Below are 8,775 nucleotides of genomic sequence, written 5' to 3' on the forward strand. Positions count from 1 at the left end.
TGGTGGAGCTACTGGTACTTTTACTACTACTACTACAAATACTACTGTAAACACTACTACAAACATGGTGGAGCTACTGGTACTTTTACTACTACTACTACAAATACTACTGTAAATACTACTGTAAACACTACTACAAACATGGTGGAGCTACAGGTACTTTTACTACTACTACTACTACTACAAATACTACTGTAAATACTACTGTAAACACTACTAAAAAACATGGTAGAGCTACTGGTACTTTTACTACTACTACTACAAATACTACTACAAATACTACTGTAAATACTACTGTAAATACTATTGTAAACACTACTACAAACATAGTGGAGCTACTGGTACTTTTACTACTACTACTACAAATACTACTGTAAATACTACTGTAAACACTAATACAAACATGGTGGAGCTACTGGTACTTTTACTACTACTACTACAAATACTACTGTAAATACTACTGTAAACACTAATACAAACATGGTGGAGCTACTGGTACTTTTACTACTACTACTACAAATACTACTGTAAACACTACTACAAACATGGTGGAGCTACTGGTACTTTTACTACTACTACTACAAATACTACTGTAAATACTACTGTAAGCACTACTACAAACATGGTGGAGCTACTGGTACTTTTACTACTACCACTACTAATACTGCTGTAAATACTACTGTAAACACTACTAAAAAACATGGTAGAGCTACTGGTACTTTTACTACTACTACTACAAATACTACTACAAATACTACTGTAAATACTACTGTAAATACTATTGTAAACACTACTACAAACATGGTGGAGCTACTGGTACTTTTACTACTACTACTACAAATACTACTACAAATACTACTGTAAATACTACTGTAAATACTATTGTAAACACTACTACAAACATGGTGGAGCTACTGGTACTTTTACTACTACTACTACTACAAATACTACTGTAAATACTACTGTAAACACTACTACAAACGTGGTGGAGCTACTGGTACTTTTACTACTACTATTACAAATACTACTGTAAATACTACTGTAAATACTACTGTAAATACTTCTACAAACATGGTAGAGCTACTGGTACTTTTACTACTATTACTACAAATACTACTGTAAATACTACTGTAAACACTACTACAAACATGATGGAGCTACTGGTACTTTTACTACTACTACCACAAATACTACTGTAAATACTACTGTAAACACTACTACAAACATGGTGGAGCTACTGGTACTTTTACTACTACTACTACTAATACTGCTGTAAATACTACTGTAAATACTACTACAAACATGGTGGAGCTACTGGTACTTTTACTGCTACTACTACAAATACTACTGTAAATACTACTGTAAACACTACTACAAACATGGTGGAGCTACTGGTTCTTTTACTACTACTACCACAAATACTACTGTAAATACTACTGTAAACACTGCTACAAACATGGTGGAGCTACTGGTACTTTTACTACTACTTCTACAAATACTACTGTAAATACTACTGTAAACACTACTACAAACATGGTGGAGCTACTGGTACTTTTACTACTACTACTACAAATACTACTGTAAATACTACTGTAAACACTACTACAAACATGGTGGAGCTACTGGTACTTTTACTACTACTACTACTACAAATACTACTGTAAATACTACTGTAAACACTACTACAAACATGGTGGAGCTACTGGTACTTTTACTACTACTGCTACAAATACTATTGTAAATACTACTGTAAACACTACTACAAACATGGTGGAGCTAATGATACTTTTACTACTACTACTACAAATACTACTGTAAATACTACTGTAAACACTACTACAAACATGGTGGAGCTACTGGTACTTTTACTACTACTACTACAAATACTACTGTAAATACAACTGTAAACACTACTACAAACATGGTGGAGCCACTGGTACTTTTACTACTACTACTACAAATACTACTGTAAATACAACTGTAAACACTACTACAAAAATGGTGGAGCTACTGGTACTTTTACTACTACTACTACAAATACTACTACAAATACTACTGTAAATGCTACTGTAAACACTACTACAAACATGGTGGAGCTACTGGTACTTATACTACTACTACTACAAATACTACTACAAATACTACTGTAAATGCTACTGTAAACACTACTACAAACATGGTGGAGCTACTGGTACTTATACTACTACTACTACAAATACTACTACAAATACTACTGTAAATACTACTGTAAACACTACTGTAAACACTACTACAAACATGGTAGAGCTACTGGTACTTTTACTACTACTACTACAAATACTACTACAAATACTACTGTAAATACTACTGTAAATACTATTGTAAACACTACTACAAACATGGTGGAGCTACTGGTACTTTTACTACTACTACTACAAATACTACTACAAATACTACTGTAAATACTACTGTAAATACTATTGTAAACACTACTACAAACATGGTGGAGCTACTGGTACTTTTACTACTACTACTACAAATACTACTGTAAATACTACTGTAAACACTACTACAAACATGGTGGAGCCACTGGTACTTTTACTACTACTACTACAAATACTACTGTAAATACAACTGTAAACACTACTACAAAAATGGTGGAGCTACTGGTACTTTTACTACTACTACTACAAATACTACTACAAATACTACTGTAAATGCTACTGTAAACACTACTACAAACATGGTGGAGCTACTGGTACTTTTACTACTACTACTACAAATACTACTGTAAATACTACTTTAAACACTAATACAAACATGGTGGAGCTACTGGTACTTTTACTACTACTACTACAAATACTACTGTAAACACTACTACAAACATGGTGGAGCTACTGGTACTTTTACTACTACTACTACAAATACTTTTGTAAATACTTCTGTAAACACTACTACAAACATGGTGGAGCTACTGGTACTTTTACTACTACTACTACAAATACTACTGTAAAAAATACTGTAAACACTACTACAAACATGGTGGAGCTACTGGTACTTTTACTACTACTACTACAAATACTACTGTAAATGCTACTGTAAACACTACTACAAACACAGTGGAGCTACTGGTACTTTTACTACTACTACTACAAATACTACTGTAAATACTACTGTAAACACTTCTACAAACATGGTGGAGCTACTGGTACTTTTACTACTACTACTACAAATACTACTGTAAATACTACCGTAAACACTACTACAAACATGGTGGAGCTACTGGTTCTTTTACTACTACTACTACAAATACTACTGTAAATACTACTGTAAATACTACTACAAACATGGTGGAGCTACTGGTACTTTTACTACTACTACTACAAATACTACTGTAAATACTACTGTAAACACTACTATAAACATGGTGGAGCCACTGGTACTTTTACTACTACTACTACAAATACTACTGTAAATACTACTGTAAACACTACTACAAACATGGTGGAGCTACTGGTACTTTTACTACTACTACTACAAATACTACTGTAAATGCTACTGTAAACACTAATACAAACATGGTGGAGCTACTGGTACTTTTACTACTACTACTACAAATACTACTGTTTAATACTACTGTAAACACTAATACAAACATGGTGGAGCTACTGGTACTTTTACTACTACTACTACAAATACTACTGTAAACACTACTACAAAAATGGTGGAGCTACTGGTACTTTTACTACTACTACTACAAATACTACTACAAATACTACTGTAAATGCTACTGTAAACACTACTACAAACATGGTGGAGCTACTGGTACTTTTACTACTACTACTACAAATACTACTGTAAATACTACTGTAAACACTAATACAAACATGGTGGAGCTACTGGTACTTTTACTACTACTACTACAAATACTACTGTAAACACTACTACAAGATGGTGGAGCTACTGGTACTTTTACTACTACTACTACAAATACTTTTGTAAATACTTCTGTAAACACTACTACAAACATGGTGGAGCTACTGGTACTTTTACTACTACTACTACAAATACTACTGTAAAAAATACTGTAAACACTACTACAAACATGGTGGAGCTACTGGTACTTTTACTACTACTACTACAAATACTACTGTAAATGCTACTGTAAACACTACTACAAACATGGTGGAGCTACTGGTACTTTTACTACTACTACTACAAATACTACTGTAAATACTACTGTAAACACTTCTACAAACATGGTGGAGCTACTGGTACTTATACTACTACTACTACAAATACTACTGTAAATACTACCGTAAACACTATTACAAACATGGTGGAGCTACTGGTACTTTTACTACTACTACTACAAATACTACTACAAATACTACTGTAAATACTACTGTAAATACTATTGTAAACACTACTACAAACATGGTGGAGCTACTGGTACTTTTACTACTACTACTACAAATACTACTACAAATACTACTGTAAATGCTACTGTAAACACTAGTACAAACATGGTGGAGCTACTGGTACTTTACTACTACTACTACAAATACTACTGTAAATACTACCGTAAACACTATTACAAACATGGTGGAGCTACTGGTACTTTTACTACTACTACTACAAATACTACTGTAAATACTACCGTAAACACTACTACAAACATGGTGGAGCTACTGGTACTTTTACTACTACTACTACAAATCCTACTGTAAATACTACTGTAAACACTACTACAAACATGGTGGAGCTACTGATACTTTTACTACTACTTCTACAAATACTAATGTAAATACTACTGTAAACACTACTAAAAACATGGTGGAGCTACTGGTACTTTTACTACTACTACTACTACAAATACTACTGTAAATACTACTGTAAAAACTACTACAAACATGGTGGAGCTACTGGTACTTTTACTACTACTACTACAAATACTACTGTAAATACTACCGTAAACACTACTACAAACATGGTGGAGCCACTGGTACTTTTACTACTACTACTACAAATACTACTGTAAATACTACTGTAAACACTACTACAAACATGGTGGAGCTACTGGTACTTTTACTACTACTACTACAAATACTACTGTAAATGCTACTGTAAACACTAATACAAACATGGTGGAGCTACTGGTACTTTTACTACTACTACTACAAATACTACTGTAAATACTACTGTAAACACTAATACAAACATGGTGGAGCTACTGGTACTTTTACTACTACTACTACAAATACTACTACAAATACTACTGTAAATACTACTGTAAATACTATTGTAAACACTACTACAAACATGGTGGAGCTACTGGTACTTTTACTACTACTACTACAAATACTACTGTAAATACTACTGTAAACACTACTACAAACATGGTGGAGCCACTGGTACTTTTACTACTACTACTACAAATACTACTGTAAATACAACTGTAAACACTACTACAAAAATGGTGGAGCTACTGGTACTTTTACTACTACTACTACAAATACTACTACAAATACTACTGTAAATGCTACTGTAAACACTACTACAAACATGGTGGAGCTACTGGTACTTTTACTACTACTACTACAAATACTACTGTAAATACTACTGTAAACACTAATACAAACATGGTGGAGCTACTGGTACTTTTACTACTACTACTACAAATACTACTGTAAACACTACTACAAACATGGTGGAGCTACTGGTACTTTTACTACTACTACTACAAATACTTTTGTAAATACTTCTGTAAACACTACTACAAACATGGTGGAGCTACTGGTACTTTTACTACTACTACTACAAATACTACTGTAAAAAATACTGTAAACACTACTACAAACATGGTGGAGCTACTGGTACTTTTACTACTACTACTACAAATACTACTGTAAATGCTACTGTAAGCACTACTACAAACATGGTGGAGCTACTGGTACTTTTACTACTACCACTACTAATACTGCTGTAAATACTACTGTAAACACTACTACAAACATGGTGGAGCTACAGGTACTTTTACTACTACTACTACTACTACAAATACTACTGTAAATACTACTGTAAACACTACTAAAAAACATGGTAGAGCTACTGGTACTTTTACTACTACTACTACAAATACTACTGTAAATACTACTGTAAATACTATTGTAAACACTACTACAAACATGGTGGAGCTACTGGTACTTTTACTACTACTACTACAAATACTACTACAAATACTACTGTAAATACTACTGTAAATACTATTGTAAACACTACTACAAACATGGTGGAGCTACTGGTACTTTTACTACTACTATTACAAATACTACTGTAAATACTACTGTAAATACTACTGTAAATACTTCTACAAACATGGTAGAGCTACTGGTACTTTTACTATTATTACTACAAATACTACTGTAAATACTACTGTAAACACTACTACAAACATGATGGAGCTACTGGTACTTTTACTACTACTACCACAAATACTACTGTAAATACTACTGTAAACACTACTACAAACATGGTGGAGCTACTGGTACTTTTACTACTACTACTACAAATACTACTGTAAATACTATTGTAAACACTACTACAAACATGGTGGAGCTACTGGTACTTTTACTACTACTACTACTACAAATACTACTGTAAATACTACTGTAAACACTACTACAAACGTGGTGGAGCTACTGGTACTTTTACTACTACTATTACAAATACTACTGTAAATACTACTGTAAATACTACTGTAAATACTTCTACAAACATGGTAGAGCTACTGGTACTTTTACTACTATTACTACAAATACTGCTGTAAATACTACTGTAAACACTAATACAAACATGGTGGAGCTACTGGTACTTTTACTACTACTACTACAAATACTACTGTAAACACTACTACAAGATGGTGGAGCTACTGGTACTTTTACTACTACTACTACAAATACTTTTGTAAATACTTCTGTAAACACTACTACAAACATGGTGGAGCTACTGGTACTTTTACTACTACTACTACAAATACTACTGTAAATACTACCGTAAACACTACTACAAACATGGTGGAGCTACTGGTTCTTTTACTACTACTACTACAAATACTACTGTAAATACTACTGTAAATACTACTACAAACATGGTGGAGCTACTGGTACTTTTACTACTACTACTACAAATACTACTGTAAATACTACTGTAAACACTACTATAAACATGGTGGAGCCACTGGTACTTTTACTACTACTACTACAAATACTACTGTAAATACTACTGTAAACACTACTACAAACATGGTGGAGCTACTGGTACTTTTACTACTACTACTACAAATACTACTGTAAATGCTACTGTAAACACTAATACAAACATGGTGGAGCTACTGGTACTTTTACTACTACTACTACAAATACTACTGTTTAATACTACTGTAAACACTAATACAAACATGGTGGAGCTACTGGTACTTTTACTACTACTACTACAAATACTACTGTAAACACTACTACAAACATGGTGGAGCTACTGGTACTTTTACTACTACTACTACAAATACTACTGTAAATACTACTGTAAGCACTACTACAAACATGGTGGAGCTACTGGTACTTTTACTACTACCACTACTAATACTGCTGTAAATACTACTCTAAACACTACTACAAACATGGTGGAGCTACAGGTACTTTTACTACTACTACTACTACTACAAATACTACTGTAAATACTACTGTAAACACTACTAAAAAACATGGTAGAGCTACTGGTACTTTTACTACTACTACTACAAATACTACTACAAATACTACTGTAAATACTACTGTAAATACTATTGTAAACACTACTACAAACATGGTGGAGCTACTGGTACTTTTACTACTACTACTACAAATACTACTACAAATACTACTGTAAATACTACTGTAAATACTATTGTAAACACTACTACAAACATGGTGGAGCTACTGGTACTTTTACTACTACTACTACAAATACTACTGTAAATACTACTGTAAACACTACTACAAACATGGTGGAGCCACTGGTACTTTTACTACTACTACTACAAATACTACTGTAAATACAACTGTAAACACTACTACAAAAATGGTGGAGCTACTGGTACTTTTACTACTACTACTACAAATACTACTACAAATACTACTGTAAATGCTACTGTAAACACTACTACAAACATGGTGGAGCTACTGGTACTTTTACTACTACTACTACAAATACTACTGTTTAATACTACTGTAAACACTAATACAAACATGGTGGAGCTACTGGTACTTTTACTACTACTACTACAAATACTACTGTAAACACTACTACAAACATGGTGGAGCTACTGGTACTTTTACTACTACTACTACAAATACTACTGTAAATACTACTGTAAGCACTACTACAAACATGGTGGAGCTACTGGTACTTTTACTACTACCACTACTAATACTGCTGTAAATACTACTCTAAACACTACTACAAACATGGTGGAGCTACAGGTACTTTTACTACTACTACTACTACTACAAATACTACTGTAAATACTACTGTAAACACTACTAAAAAACATGGTAGAGCTACTGGTACTTTTACTACTACTACTACAAATACTACTACAAATACTACTGTAAATACTACTGTAAATACTATTGTAAACACTACTACAAACATGGTGGAGCTACTGGTACTTTTACTACTACTACTACAAATACTACTACAAATACTACTGTAAATACTACTGTAAATACTATTGTAAACACTACTACAAACATGGTG

This window comes from Eucyclogobius newberryi, unplaced genomic scaffold (genome assembly GCF_026437365.1).
Source record: "Eucyclogobius newberryi isolate DKJ021-1_F unplaced genomic scaffold, fEucNew1.0.hap1 SCAF_161, whole genome shotgun sequence".
Classification (NCBI taxonomy): domain Eukaryota; kingdom Metazoa; phylum Chordata; class Actinopteri; order Gobiiformes; family Gobiidae; genus Eucyclogobius; species Eucyclogobius newberryi.